The 16,863-nt window shown below is 40.3% G+C and overlaps 1 long non-coding RNA gene across 1 annotated transcript; it reads right to left on the bottom strand.

Moving 5' to 3' along the window:
* Window positions 1-2,418: 2,418 nt before the first annotated feature.
* On the bottom strand, window positions 2,419-11,534 carry LOC140844962 (uncharacterized). The gene is made up of 3 exons (XR_012123550.1): window positions 11,169-11,534; window positions 5,010-5,237; window positions 2,419-2,597 (listed from the first exon to the last, which is right to left on the bottom strand). It is a non-coding gene; the product is annotated as an uncharacterized lncRNA (long non-coding RNA).
* Window positions 11,535-16,863: the final 5,329 nt, after the last annotated feature.

Here is a 16,863-nt window from a genome sequence, read left to right as displayed (position 1 = left end):
ATGTGGAACAAGAACAGAAACAAAAGACAGAGACGTAGAGCAACCAAGAGTGTCTGCTTGCTATCCCTGCACCTCGGCTTTGTTCCAAGGAGGGCCAAGTCTGTCACATAGAAAGAGTTTTGCTCTTCTGAAAATGTGGATGTCTTTGGATATGCATGTTTGGTATTAAAACCTGAGAGAGGTGGCCATGCCCTGCTTTTGGGGTATTCAGGACTTTGCAGGATGGAGAGGGTGAGTGAGATAAAAAGTAAATAGGAGAACCAAAGCAGGGAGCCTCGTAATGACAGGGGTCTATGTGCAGCCGTTCAGGGGGGCCCCCAGAATTCTCTAGCACAGCCTGCCGAACTCATGTGTGCTCACGTGAGTGATTTTGTTGTTAATGGTGTGTAAGCCAAAGAAGAAAATGGAACCTAAGTCAATGCAGTGAGGGAGAAAGTGGTAGGTAGAAGGCTAGATCCCAACGGAAACTAAGTATCTTCCAGGGATTTGTATAAACCTTGGGCAGGACTTTGGACCTCCACAGGCTAGTTTGAGAATTTGAAGCAATTTGGTCTGTTTCAAGTGTAACATATGTGTGTGTTGAGTGGGGCACTCTGAACGAACCCAGAGATTATACATGAATCATAACTTTATTATCTCTGTTTTATAGACAAAACTGGGAGATGTTTAAACGACTTGTCTAAGGTCAGCCAGCTAAGTATATAGAGAGGCTAACATTGGAAACTATGCCCTTCTGTCCCCAGAAACAGAGCCCTTAGTTACCATGCCATGCTGTCACTCCAACACCACTTGCTGGATCATTTAGTGGGGGTTGACTGGGCCTCCTAAAGGAAAGATTACATCAGAGCTTTTGAACAAAACAGATAAGCAGGCCCCAACTGTGCATATTCTGATTAATTAAATCTAGATGACACCAGGGAAATCTGTATTTTTGAAAATAACACCAGATGTTTCTAATGGGCATTCAGTTTTGGGAATCTAAAATGGTCTAGTCTCTGAATGTAAATGCAGGAGGCTGAGGGCCTCGGTTGGCAAGGATTGCATACAAGATGAACACTGATAGTTTGGCTTTATTCTAGAATCAGGAATAGAACCTTAGACCCCTTCATCCAGTGGGAAATACACGTGAACACACACTAAGAATCCACACAACATAGAATTTACAGGGATTAAATGGGAAAAAAAAGGTTTAATGCAGATCCTTTCTTTGTGAAGAAATTCACTAGAAAATATAAGAACACTTCAGTAACTTTTTAGGTACCAATTCTGAAAGGTAAGAATAAGTATCCATATTTTATCACAAAGGAACCTGAGACTAAGAGAAGGAAATGATTCAAATAAGACTACAGAGGTAGTATAATGCAAACCAGGATTTAAATCCAGTTCTACTACATGCAAAGAAAGGCTACACATTTGATAAACAACTCTCTCCTTTTCAAAGTACGTAGGGATTACACGAGCTGCTCTTAAGGTTGTAAAAACAGGGTCATTTTGTGCGTAATAAAAATAATTCCTCTGGCTCTCACTCTCACCCATTGTTGTGCGAACCCCAGTCCCTCCTAGTGTCGTCCAGGTACTTGTGGGGGTCATCCAAAGAGTGTACTGTGCTCTCCTTACCAGCTTTCTCTGCCCTCAGTTTGAAACTAGCAAACTGAAAATCCCCAGCAATGATGAAAGGCAGCTCTACAGAGACAGGATATGAGCAAAATGAAAACAGACCCTCAAGTAAGCAGAGAGCTGAGGGTCAGAGGGTGGAGCACCCAGCTAGGGAAATGTATAGTGAAACCCACTTGTCACAAGTTTTACAGTCAAGTGTCCTTTTATACTGGGTCAGAGTGGACACTCTACCAATGTCTGTATAGCTATAATTTTTATTAGCCAACTGTTTTCTAAATCTGGATCTTGCGATTCCTTACAGCAATGACAAAATAAAAATAACAGGATTTCCCTTCCCTCTTCTTTCTTTCCTCTTCTTTTTCTTCTTTCCTTCACAGAGGCATCAGCGATGCCTCGCAGCCAAGGAAGTAGAGTGGGGACGGGAGGGGAGCAAAAAGGCATCAGTACACCGGCCCTCCAGAGGTGCCGACCCGTGTGCAGAGGGGAGTGCACACGGGGCGGGGGAGTGCCCAGTGGTCAAGGGAGCAGCCGCACAGAAGACAAAGCCAGTGTGGTTGGGAGAGTGTTTAAATTAGGCAAATAAATAAAAGGACCGAACAATGAGCAAATATTTTGAAAATAATGAGAGCCAGTTTTTTCAATATTAGAGAAGTGATTTATGAACATAAAAAGGGAGAAATCTAGGAAAAACCCTGAGGTATTAGAAATTGGAAGTTCTTCCAGTTATTTGCTACTATATGACAAACCATCCTGAAATTTAGTTGCATTAAACAATCACTTTTTCTGCTTGCATACCTGTGGGTCAGGAATCCAGGCCAGCACCAGAGGCAGACTGACATGCTCTGTGATGTCCTGGGCCTCAGCTGAGAAGACGTGATGGTTGAGGGTGACTTGACTGCAGGGGGCTAGAATCAGGAATCTGGAATTCCCAAGGTGGTTGAGCTTCTTACGTGCTAATCCAGAGCCCCTGTGCAAATATTCTGGTGAACAAGGTGGAAACTGCATAGTTTTTCTGCCTGTCCTCAAAAATCATGTAGCATCATTTCTGCCATTTCATTTGGTTACATATGAGTCACAAGTTTATCCACATTCAAAGGAAGAGGGCATCAACTTACCCATTGAAGGGGGGAGTAACAACAAATCTGGGGACATTTAAAAACAGCTAGAAAGATTGTCATGAACTTGTATGTATACATACACATTTAAGTATATAAGTATATATATATATATGTATACACATGCATGTGCACACATATATGTACATATACACATATACATTTCTTTCCTACCTCTGTTCTTTGAGAGTTTCTAGAACAATGACAGAACAAGACAATAAGCACAGTGAACACCCATAGGATCTTGGCTTCTAAATATCTTCCTCCACTAAAACGAATGATGAGTTTTTAGAGAAATAGATGACTTAGGTCCAAGAAAGGTAAAGTATGAAATGAGCATGAACAGTCTTATTTTGCCAAAATCTCAAGGAATAATAAAACAAGTCAAAAAGATAAAGGAGTCAGAAGGTGCTCCCAATGACCAAGGGTGGGACAATTTAAGTATCAAATAAAAACATCTTGCAACCCAATGAATTAATTGGAATTCATAAGTCCACACTGATACAAACAAAAAAGCAAACAAATACAAATGAACAGGGTGAAGGGATATTTATTCCTTGTAGTAAGATGTCAAAAATAAATGTAGAAGGAATAATGGAAATAGAAAATCACCACTGGGCAATCATCCTAGTTGGGGTTGATGTAGATAGTGGATGCTAATGAAGTAGATGGAATTGAATGATATCTGAATATCTACCCCCCAATACTCATCAACAACAAAATAAAAATGGTGACTTCATTGTGGGAAAACGGTGGTTAGACCAGGTGATTGAGGTTCCATGACTGGGGGTGGGACCAGTCAACATCATGTGTTCTGATGTGAGTCACTGACAAGAAAACTGCGGAATTTCTGTGATGTTCCTATCCAGAAGGCACCAGGTCAGAAGGAAACATCAAGGGCACTTACTGCAAGTTGGTCTACGAAATCAAAGAATCGTGGTCTTAAAAACCTAGGAACGTGAAGGACAGGGGAAGGCCAAACGACTTACAGACAGGAGGAGGATGAGATCTCCCTACTAAAAGCGACATGTTCCCGCATAGGTTCCTCGGCCACATAAACAAATGGGACACTGTTGGGAGAGCTGGTGAAAGTTGCCTGGGTTATGCAGATGGGATGGTAGTGCTATGCAAGGTGGATTTTCTGATTTGGAGGTTTGTTTGATGTTGACATAAAAGAGTGTCTTTCTCTGGGAGAAATACACACTGGGGAACTAAGGAGGCCTGGGCATCATGTCTGCTGTTGCTCTCAAGTGATTCAGAAAAGACTCATGACAGTGGGTGTGGGGAGAGGAGAGAGTGAATGTGGAGAATCCATGTATTATGGGTTGAATTATGTTCCCCCCTCCAAATTCGTATGTTGACATCTTAACCCCTAGTAACTCTGATTGTGTCCTTATTTGGAAATACGGTCTTTACAGAGGTAATCGAGTTGAAGTGAGGTCATTAGTATGGTCTCTAATCCAGTAAGACTGGTGTCCTTACAAGAGCCTATGCTGACACCGAGACATTCTTAGAGGGAAGACAGTCGTCTACGAGTCAAGGAGAGAAGCCTGGAACAGATGCTTTCCTCACAGACCTCAGAAGGAACCAACCCTGCCTACACCTTGATTTCAGATTTCAGATTTGATGTCAGTCTCTCCAGAACTGTGCAACAATAAGTTTCTGTTAAGTCATCTAGTCTGTGGTACTTGGTTACAGCATCCCCAGCAAAGTAATAACCCATGTGTGAAAAGGATACGGAAGTACTTCATGTTGCTCTTGGAACTTCTCTGTAAGTTTGAAATTACTGTACAATAAATTATTTTTAAAGTAGTGATAAATTATCGTTTTACATGTAATCGTCTAGAAACATTTTCACACATGCTGTCTCCTTTGATCTTCACTACACCTTAGAGAGGTAGATGAGGTGGGCATTATTCATCGCTTTATTCTACAGTCCTGTTGTCCAAGTAGGTTGCAAAAGGGTCTTTGTAGTTAATAACCAACAGAGAAAGATGGAGCTTAAAGAGTAGGTGTCCTCTGAATATCCAGTGTTGGCAATGAGAGAAGCCAGTAGTTCATGCATGTTAACATTTTAATAAAGTTTTCACAAGGAGAAAAAAAAGAGAGGGGCTCCTTTAGAGTAACGATTTACAAGTTGCCCTTAAACCTGTTTCCCTAAAGAACAGACCTGGAGGAAGGATAGAAGAGAGAGAGGAAAGGCAGAGAGAAGTGGGGTGAAGGAAAAGGACAGAGGAGAGAGAATAATGCTGATTTCTGGCTGGTTTTGGTCCTCACCTGAAAGTAAAGAGGAGGCAGATGGGAGGCAAAGGGAAGCATCCCTCCTCCCAGGCAGAGCTGTTCCCTTCGTCGTCTCCGCTTCAGCTTGTTCATAAAATCTCCAGTGGCACTTAACCAAGTGATAATGTTAATTAATGCTATTTGTCTCTTCTCTACTAAAGCCTAAGGTCTTCCAGGCTCTTCTGCTTCTAGTCATGTCTCTTGGGTAAAGACAGCACCATGATCCTGTAAAAACACAGTCATGACAAGTCATTCCTGTGCTCACAACCCACTGGTAGTTCTCAGTCTCTGGCACAGTAAAACCCAAAGTCATTCCCAAAACCCATCTGGTCCGATGGGACCTATCTGTCTGCTACCTCCCATACTGTATCACTGCAGCCTCCAGACAATCTCAAGTTCCTCCAGACCCACCAAGATGAGCTCTAGCATTAGGGCTGTATACTTGCTGTTCACTGCCTGGAATGCCTTCCTTCAGACACCTAGCAGTCCCCTTACTTCCTCTGGTCTTTACTAAGAGTCACCTTCAGAGCCAACCCTTCCGAAACTTAGAATATTACCCCCAAATATCCCTTTCCCCTTTCCCTACTTGATTGCCATCCTTAGAGCATGTCACTATGTAACACACTGTTTTTTTATTACTTGTACTTCTTTTATAAATTGTCTTCCTCACTGGAATATCTGTTCCACAAGGCCAGAGATTTTTATTTGCTGCTGTATCCTTAGCACATAGGGTGGTATTTGACTCAACAAATATTTATTGAATGAATAATTGGAGTTACTTGACTGTCCTGTGTCTCAATTCTATTATCAAAAATGAATAATAAATATCAAAAGCTGGTGAGGACATGGAGAACATGATCACTCATACATTGCTGGTAAAAATGTGAAATGACGCAGGCACTCTGGAAAACAGGGTGGCAGTTTCTTATTAAACTAAACATGCAGTTACCACATGACCCAACAGTTGTACCTTTCAGCACTTATCCCCGAGAATGAAAACTTATGTTCACATAAAAAACTGTACATGAATATTCATAACAGCTTTATTTGTAATAGCCAAAAACTAGAAACGATCCAGATGTCCTTTAATGGGGAATGGTTAAACAGACTGTGGTACATCCATACCATGGAATATTACTCAACAATACAGAAAAAATAACTGTTGATACAACTTGGATGAATCTCAAAGTAAAAATAAAGACAACTAATCCCAAAGGCTATATACTGCATGACTTCATTTATATAATATTATCAAATGGCAAAGTTGAAGAGACAACCCAGTTACCGGTTTCCAGGGATTAGGGATGAGATGTTGGTAGAGAGAAGGAGGTGGATGTGTTTATTAAAGGACAATATAAGGGACATGGGATAAAACTGTTCCTTGACAGTAGTGGTGATACACAAACCTACATATGTAATAAAATTACACAGAATTACACACACACACAAATGAGAACTTTGGATATCTGAGCAATGTAGGTAAATTACATCAATTTCAGTTTCCTAGTTGTGACACTGCAAGATGCTACCATTGAGGGACAATAGGTAAATAGTATATATACAGGATCTCTCATTATTTCTTAGAAGTACATGTGAATCTATATTTATCTCAAAGTAAAAAGTTTAAGTGAAATATTATATAATTTAATTCTGAAAATATGCACTGAGTACTCCCTATATGCATCATCTTTATAGTCATAAAGCTTAAATGGATATATACACACATATACCGTCTGTGTGTATGTAAAGCACTTAAAATGCTGCTCAGCATATATAGTAAACAGTACATTTCAGCTATTATTTCTACCTTTCAGGGCAGAGCCTATGCTCAGATCATCTGATTCCCAGTATGTCTATGGTTTCTTACACATACTGCAAGCACCAATCAATGTGAGCTGAATATATGACTTTTCAAATCCCTTGCACCAACTTTTAAAGAGCTTGGGTCAGTGAGAGGGGTGCTCTCAGGGGAGTCCAGAGTAATCAACAACACATTAAGTCTACCTAGACTCCACCTCCCAGGCTTGCCACTAATTTATAAAGTTTTGAAAACACTGTTTGCTTCACTAAGTCTTGATTGGAATGGCATAATTTCCATGGGCCCTTTCCAACCCTTAAATATACATGGTTCTATGTTTGACAAGTCCAGAGTATTATCCTTCCTGAAACTTGAGCACTGGGCCAGGGGTCCAAAGGTAAATTATATATTGACTCCAAAATTCTGGCCGCAAGTCCCATTTGGGTCAACTCTTTTGTTTGTGGCCCCCAGTAAAGCACCGTTATTAGCAGCTGGTTTCTACCTTCATGGTTCTTTGCAGTATGTCATAGTCAGAATACCTGTAGGTGAGATAGCAAGCCAACATTTTGGAAACCTTTAGGGCATAGGAAATTGTAGAAATTTAAGCTGTAATTATAGTATTAATTCCTACTATTGCATCATTACCTTCCAAAGCCAAGGAAAGTTATACTTGCTAAGTTTAAAAACAATAAAGGCATGTTCTGATTTATGAAAGCACAGAAAAGAACTCAGAAAAATACCAGCTTGTTTATTTTATCTAATATGTGTCACACAACCTAATGTATTCATGTAGTGTTTTTGCGAGAACTCCTGGGTAATTTTCCATGATAGAGGTTAGCCAATAGCTGACAGATGTCCTTACTCAGAAAAGCCAGGTTTTCTGTTCTGTGAGCATCACATGGATGATTCTTGCCTGTCCTTTTGCTTGGATGGCAGTGCATCTGAAATGTCCACCCACTTCAGAGTTGAAATAGTTTATATTTTTGTACTGACTTGGGATTCCTTGAATATTAAGTCATTGAGTAGTTACTGAACACCTTGCATGAATTCACCCTTGCAGCGACACTATAAAATAATCACAATGAAATATGCAAGTCTCTCTATTAATAGTAAATACAATTTTTTAAGAACTACCAAAGGCCCCTATTTTTACATACACACCCCTAATCTAATCTCACAACTTCATTATAAAAACATTAACAATTCTAGTGTACAGAGTCAGAAAACAGTATCAGAGGGGTTATGTAATCAAATTGTAAGCTTTTTCCAGTGTGGCAGACTGCTTCAGTCAAAAATTTTCTAAAAATCAAATCAAAATAAATGTATGGATGTAGGTAATAACATTGTAATAACAGAAGAAACAGAAATCATCTAGGGCTAGAGTAATTGAAGAAGATGGGAAAATATTTTCAAACTACTGGAAAAAAGTGACTTATTGCCAGCAAAACTGTCTTTTAAGAATGAGGCTAAAATAAAGACATTTATATATAACCAAACAATGAATAGATTATATGTAAATTCTCATAAAAGAGATTTATAGAGGATGTACTCATGGAAAAAATAATCCCAGGAATAAGATAGATCAATGATGCAAAGAAATAGCAAACATTTGGGCATGTCGAAACAAATACTATCTGGAAAACAGTAAGAGTATTTAATTTAAGGTTAAAAAATAAAAACCACCCAAGATGAACTGAAATACTGGGCACCAGTAACACATGTATTGGGGAGAAGTGAGAAGAGTGAAAGCATTTTAAAGCCCATGTATTGTTCAGCCAGGGAATAACAATATCTGTTAGCTGAGGATTTTAAGTATATATGTAATTTTTACTGTAACCACTAAAACACTAGAAAGAAGAGATTAAATTGGAGCACATGTTTAATTCCTCAAAACAAAACAAGCAAACAAAATCTACCAAAACAGGAGAGGGAGATTCTCAGGCAAGAGCAGGGAGAGTAAAGCAAAAGGAAGCAGGGTGATCGGTGGAAACCTAGAGAGAGAAAGGTATCCATTTGAGAACCAGTCCAGGAAGAAAGCTTATTGACCAACAGACCTCCCACTGAAGGGATTCTGTACAGTGATCCTCCACGCTCTTTAGCTGAGGACCAGTTCTTAAGAATGCAAGCCATGTAAACCTTCAGTTAAAACTTAACTAGCCAAAGAGATTGGCCTACATCAGTAGTTCTCAAATGTAGGAGTCTGGATTCTATCTCCAAATATCCTGACTTAGCAGGAGCATTTTTGTCCCGTATCGCAAGAGGTAATGAAGTGAACGGCCTGAAGACCACACGTTTGCAAGTCACTGTCCTGCGTAAGAATACTGCAGTCCCTTGGCAGTTCTCAGTGCAAATTACTACCAAGACATTTGGTTTATGTCTCCATCTTTGGGAAAGTTTGAGAAGAAAAAAATTTGCATTCATTTTAATAGCACATTATTCTTCACATTGAAAAAAAGCAGGTTTCCTGGCATTAAAAAAAAAGTCTTGCTACATTTACAAGTTAAAGTCTCCAATACCTCATGGGATGCAGCCCACTTGGACTGCCCTGGTGAAACTCAGCCTGCATTTCTTGCCATTCTTCTCATTTTAGCAGGGATGGATAGGAGAAGAGGTCTTCCCACTACGTTGAGACCAACTTTTTGAAGCCCCGAACCCCTGTCTAGAGCTATAGAACAGTCAAACCTCAGATATTCATAGAACCAATTCTTCCTAAGGTAAGAGTACACTTCAGAATGTATGACTTTGATAGAGGCAAGAAAAGTCTAACCCTTTCTCTGAGCACTAATTCCTACAAGATGCAGGCTTTTTTTTTTCTTTTGGAAAAACTGATTTTAGTAAGTTTCTTGTGTATATTCACTTAGTCAATCACATATGCATTTGCTTTCTTGTCTACTTCTCCTTCGTCACCCATATGTATTCATTCACATATTCATGCATCAACTTAGTCATATTTTATAGTCAGTCATTAACTCATTTCATACTCTATCATTCATTTATGTATTCACACACTCACAGTTTTTCAGTTTTCACGCTTTGATTCTCTAATTCATGTACTTTTTTCACTCACCCATGAACTAATGTATTCATTCATTTAAAATGCACACATAGACACACACATAATCTTCATACAAGCCTCTTTGCTATACCCACAGGCAGAGATTGACAGTACACCATGAGCCTTCCCAAAGCTTTGAATTACACGCATACCTCAGAGATACTGCAGGTTCAGTTCCAGACCATGGCAATAAAGTGTATATTGCAATAAAGTGAGTCAAATGAAGGTTTTGGTTTCCCAGTGCATATAATAATGTCTACACTATACTGTAGTCAACTGAGTGTGCAATAGCATTATGCCTAAAAAACCCAATATAGATACCTTAATTAAAAAATGCTTTATTGCTAAGAAACGCTAACCATCATTTGAGCTTTCAGTAAGTCATCACTGATCACAGATCACCATGACCAATAATAATGAAAAGGTCTGAAATATTGCTTGAATTACCGAACTGTTAACACACAGACACCAAGTGAGCAAATGCTGTAGGAAAATGGTGTCAGCAGGATTGCCAAACCTCAATTTGTAAAAAACAGAGTATCTGTAAAGCTCAATAAAATGAAGTGAAATAAAATGAGATATGCCTGCATTTCTTTTGGCTCTGTGTTTCCCAGATCTCCACTTATAAATGCACTGGAGAGTCATTCTGCACCTACAGAGTCAACACAGACCCTTAGTTTATACATAGAAACAGAATTTACAGTGGCGTCTAGATGCCAGTCAGACTGGGCTTGGAGCAGAATTCTATTTCCTTGAGTCAGACCCAGAATCAGGAAGTTCAACCCAGCTTTAGGGCTCTACGGCAGATTTTCTGCCTACACAGGGAAAAAGAACCCACAGCTCTTCGCTACAGTGTACTCCTTCCGGGTGAGTCTCCTTTAGTACTTAGGTGAACACTTCTGACACTTCTGGTCACCAAATTTGTGCAGGTTTTCCCCACACCAAGCAATTCTCTGCAATACCAGCTGGGTGACCTACAGTTGAGTTCAATTACGACATTATCTACCAGAAGATCGAGTCCACGTGTTACTCAGTCCCACAAGACTGCCCCCTCTCCACCCCTCCACACACTTCAGATACCAGGTACAATCCCAGGCCGTCACCAGTGCTTCTTACAAACTGGCTGTAGATAAGAGGTCCCAACCACCTCCTCCTCGCATTCGACAATTTGCTAGAATGGCCCACAGACCTCAGGACATTTACGCGTTTACTAAAGGATACGCTGAAGAATACAGACGAACAGCCAGATGAGGAGATTCCCAAGGCCAGGTCGGAAAGGGTCCTGAGCGCAGGAATTCTTTACCTGTGGGGTTGGGGTGAGTCACCCCCGTGGTGTGGATGTGTTTGTCAACCTGGAAGCGCTCAGAATCCCGTCCTTTTGTTTTTACGGAGGCTCCATTACACAGGCATGAGCCATTAAATCATTGGCCCTTGGCAACTGATTCAAATTCCGGCCCCTCTGGCCTCCCCAGATACAGGGGGCTGGGACTGAAAGGTAGACACCCCCTAATCACGTGGTTGGTTCCCTGGCAACTGGCTCCTTTATTTAGGTCACCTAAGGGCTTTCCAAAAGTCACTCATTAACATAACAAAAGACTTTGAAGGCTCCCATCACAGGAAACCCTACTCTATGCTAGGAATGAGGTAAAAGGCCAACTACAACAGCCGCCCTCCCCCACCCTTTAGGCGGTTTCAGTTCTCACCGTTAACCCTGGTGCAGAGCAGATGATCCTCCTTCTGACGTGATGTCAGGTCAGCAGTGGCCTCACGCTATGTCATAAAGCCTGCGCCACTCACCTCCCTTCATCGCGTCTCGTCGGTAATTTTATGTTCTCTCGGCCCTGCAAGAAAGTGAGGTCGGTACAATAAGGTATTTTGAGAAATTTCGACCACATTTGCACCCCTTTTATTAGAGTATATTATAATTTTTCTATTTTATTTTAATTATTGTTGCTAATCTCATACTGTGCCTAATTTAGAAGTTGAACTCTCAGAGGCATGGGGAGGGAAAAACACAGTTATGTAAAAGGTTTGGTAGCATCTGCAGTTTCAGGCATCCACGAGGGTCCTGGACTGCATCCCAGCGGCTAAGGGGGGACTGCTGTATGTATGTATTCCTTGCTGTAAATCACCGTATCACAGGCTCACAGAGCTCCTGCCCTTGTCTCGAATGAGTGGGTCTCACTCATGACCTTGGTGGTGACTGTGTTGTCCCTGAGTTCTAATCTTTCCTTAGCCTTCAATTCCTGTGTCATAAGAAGAATATCTGCCCTTGTTCCCTCCTCCATGATTATAATACATTAGATTATAATCGGGTACAAATGACTCCCGGCTTGGTCAGACTCAAGGATTACAAACTCCCAAGGTGCGAAGTATTTTTCTTAATAACCCACACAACTAGTGATATCTGCCTTTATTGCTAGGGAATGAGTTCAGCTTAGATGGTATCAATGTATCCCTAGCCATACAGGCATAGTGTTTGGATTACTGAAGATTCGTTTTTAACAGAAAGTAAGTGGCAGGCCTTGTAATTGAATAATCGCAAAGGACCTAGGGAGAGAAGATGTGGAATAAACCTGCTTTTTTGAGGGGTGGGGGTAACAGGGAAGATGCACAAAGCACATGACATTTCAACGGTGCTTTCAACTTAACTAGGGGTTTGCCGGGCAATAGTGTGTGTGTGTGTGTGTGTGTGTGTGTGTGTTGTTGTTGTTTTTGGAAGATCACTTATGGTCAAAGTAGGACAAGGTATGGAGTATCACCAAGAGGCCTCAGAAGAAACCACCCCTCATGATAACTTGATCTCAAACTTCTAGCCTCCAGAACTGAGGACATAAATTTCTACTGTGGAAGTCAAAAAAGATAAGGAGTTATAGCTCAGAAAAGAGACCACCTTATTTGTTGGGACTGTTGTCAGAGAATTACAACAGCTTAATATGACATTTCGTGCCATGCTTATATCTAAGAACCACATTTCAGTCTTAAATAGGGTTTTTTTCCTTGGCTTACTTCTCCTATATATTAGTCAACACATCCTATTAATCTCACCCCAATCACTTTCTTTTCATTCCTACGTCCGTTTCCCTTGTTCAGACACCCATCTGAACTGTTGCTGCCACGTCTTCACAGTTTTTGTTGCGTCCTGTATGTTTTCCACCAGTCTGTGCACCCCCCTCCCACCCTGCCGTGGTTGTCAGAGGGAGCCCTCCAAATAGCTTCTTTCCTGTTTAATTTTTTCTAATAGCTGCCCATTACCCAGCTTAAGTCCAAAGTCTATAATGTGCCCAATTTCGTGATGACTCCTCCGGCGCAATTTTCTCCATCACTTTCTTACTGCATTTTCAAAAAGCAGGTCAGATCACCCAGTTAAGAATACCTTCCTTACAAGTCTGCTGTGGCCACTCACTCCTTAATGCCATCTTCATATTAACCTTAAAACAGTCAGTTACCTTACCAGCACCAACAGGTTTATTCGGGAATGGTAGAGAATTGCAACCCAGGACACACGAGCCACAGTGGAACCATAGGCATGTCTGGAAAACAAAAGTGAGAAACACTCTTTTACAGGGGAAGGGGGAGAGTTAGGAGAACTGCTTATAAGCAGAAAGTCCACTGGGACCATGTATCATGGCTTCTAATTGACTGGTTTGTGACAATCTCTCATTACTGGGTTGAAGCTCTGTGGTGGAGGCCGCCTTCTAACTGCTGGGTGGTTAAGTAGCTGAAACAGTTTGGCCTCTTTCTTTTCTGAAGGGATTGGAGATTTGCAAGGAGTGGCGGGCATGAGAGCTTCTCCTGCAGGGCTCCTGACACCATGTCAGTGGGGTTTTCCTTAATTAATTTCAAAGTATGATGCACACACCTCTCTTGTTACACTAATTTTATAGTTGTGTTATTTGTGTGCATGTCTGTGTTTATCCATTAATTCTGCCCTCCTTGGAGACAGAAACTATCTTACTTATTGTAAATGCCTGCAGCCTAGTACATTATCTGTTTAACTAGATGTCTCACCTTCCCCCAGTTTTTTTTAATGAGTGAATAAATCAACAATGATTTAAAAAAGAATGAACCAAAATACAGACATTGAGCCAGGTTCAACAAAGGTAAAAAAAAACTGTGTTCTGGTATTTGGAGCAGAGTAATATTTTTCATCCTCTTAGAAAGGTACAGAAGACCTTTTTCTCACCATTACTCATCCATTGTGGTTTTCACTAATAAAAAATGTAAATATGGTCTGAGGGCTTTAGTATTTATTGATCAACACTAAGCATACAGCTGTTCTGATATCTAGGGAGAAATTGACTCATGGTGTATCCAATTCTGTGGCTAGAAAGTGCTTTGAGTGCCTTGATTGGATAGTTACTGGGGCCTGGAAAAGCCAAGAAATCCAAATGTTTTCCTTCTACCCACTGCTAGCTTTCTGACTGGGCCTAGTGGGAGCTGCTTGGGTTCATCATCACCCCATGCAATGTAATTTAAGGTCCTTAAAAACCAGATTAGGTAGGAAATCCTTTACGGACTAGGATTAATGCCTGAGAAATTCTATGACCAATGAATTGGAAACTCCTTCAGGCTCCATGGAAAGTGTGAAAACCAAACAGGAAATGAGGAAAACCAGCTGGAAGTACTGAAAGACCATGAGAGAGAGGGGTTGATAATGGCCTTGGGGATAAGTGGCTCTCTAGGAGAGTAACACCACTGAGATAATCAAGAGGGAAAGCATTTGGGGAGGGAATTTTAAAATTGTATATTCTGTTGTTACCCTGTGATGCTGTGAAAACAACCCTGGCTCCTAAAGGCAACTTGGTCAGGGAGGACAGGGAAAGAAGGAGAACATTTACTCAGCAGGGATAAATCAGTAGAAATACTTGACTTTGCCCTAAATGAAGTTTCTGACGCTGTAGAAATTGGCTACAGCCATCCTCCATTTATAAGAAAACTGAACTTCAGGAAGGTTAAATGTCTTTTATAAAGACACTAATCTAGGATGAGAGAATAGACCTTCGAACAGTTTGACTAGAAGAAAAGGACTAGGGGCAGAGTGTATACATTAATTAGTTACTTCTTCTGCCTATGACACAAGAAGTCATTAAAAGGTGTTACATTTTCCTTTCTGAAACCCATTACCTGGCTATGATAAGGAAAGAGTCAGAAAATGGCATTAATCTGTTGGATTTAACAGGGCTCTGGGGTCAGAAACTGTTTCAGTGTTGCTATTCTGGTGTGGCTTTGAGTAAATCCTACTCTACACCCAGATTCCCTCATTCTAAGAAGGGGGAATGTCCAAGCTTAATGTGAAATTATTGTCAAAAGGAAGGCTTTTTATTTATTTTTGCTTCTGGTTACTGGGTCAACATGGTTCTGTTAAGATTTTAACAAATGCTATGGCAACTTGATAAAAGTAGAGCTGTTGTGACACAATTGATAGGAACAAAAAATATAGAATATTTCTGGCACCAAAGATGACTTTTGGTTTAAATTTTATGATTTAATATCCCAAGTTGACTTTGAATGCATATTCATAAAATTTCAAAATCCTGTTATTGTGCACTACATAGCAAAAATATGTATGAAATCCAAAGTACTGGATTTTTCTGAATTAGTAGTCAAATTAGGTCAGTGTAACTATAGGATATAATAGAATAAGGGATCTTATAACTGATTTGTTGCTGTTTAACTTGTCACTGTCATTGAGACCGTAATTTTAATTAGCTTCACCTATGGACCTTCTACAGATAGGATTGAAGTGAGACAAACACACACATCACTGATCATAAGAGCATGGAAAAAAGACTTACTACAGCCATTACCTTGAATTTCATCCATTAATTAAGGACATATAAACTATGTTAATCTGTCTTGTTTATAGATGGAAAATTGAAACCCACAGAGGTAAACTGACTTTCCACAAAACACTTAGCAAATTTGAGCTGAGTTTGAATTCAGTAATTTTTCAGCTTTTACTTTGCCCATTCTCTTAGCAATAACATTTTTTACTTTTTAAGCATGTTTCCATTCTCTGGAAGCATTTTTTTTTTTTCAATCTGAGAAACTTCTAGGAAATAGCATGACATTTAGGTGACTGAAAAGCAAATAAGAAATGATAATCAATTAAAGGTAGAATTTTTAACAGGCAATCCAAGTTAAATGCAGAAACTTGAGGCATTAGCCAGAGTAGTTGACTAAAGCAGTGTTACTTCTACGTTGTCTGGATGGATGGAGCTCAGTGTGGAATTTTACAGCAGTGACCCTACATTTGAATATATTCAATGCATATCTGGTATCTGGCACTTGAAGGTAGTGGGTATTTTGACCAAAAAGCCCAGCACAAGCTTTATTCTCAAAAACAAACAAACGAACAAACAAAAACCTGAGTGCCTCATCCATCGGCCAGCTGAAGAACTTTTGAGACTTTATACGTAAATGTTCATCAGGAACACCTTAAGGATAATCTGGTCGGTGGCTTTCAGCCAAGGCTGACCACTTGCAGGACTTGGAGATTTGTCTCCAAATACAGATGCTTAAATCTCACCCATGAAGATTCTAATTCACTAGATCTGAACAGGCTTGAGCATATGTCCTTACAAACTCTCACCAAATAACTCTTTGAACAGACCTGATTGAGATACAATCCAGGAACACATATCTCTAGTTGCCATTTTGTGGGTAGTAAAATGGAAACAGAAGTGTAAGAGTCTTTCTGAAATGTACTAAGTTTAGTCAGTCTGTTGTTGAGGGAATGCCAGCATGTGGCCCTTGATGTTCTGGTTGCTCAAGATTATGTAGGAATACAGAAAAAGCAGGATCTTATGTATTCACAAGAAGTATGTATATAGGATTTTAATATATATCTGCAGATATGTACTGAGCACTTACTTTGTTGTCAGGACTGTGCTAGCTTCTCTGGTTTTCCTTTGTGGCAAGCTAAGGGTAATGCTGAGACTCTGCAGGGGTCTCAGGAGGCAGATGTGAGCTGGGAGCAGTGATAAACCAAAGGA

This window comes from Manis javanica, chromosome 2, assembly GCF_040802235.1.
Source record: "Manis javanica isolate MJ-LG chromosome 2, MJ_LKY, whole genome shotgun sequence".
Lineage (NCBI taxonomy): Eukaryota > Metazoa > Chordata > Mammalia > Pholidota > Manidae > Manis > Manis javanica.
This window is presented reverse-complemented; position numbering and strand designations above follow the sequence as displayed.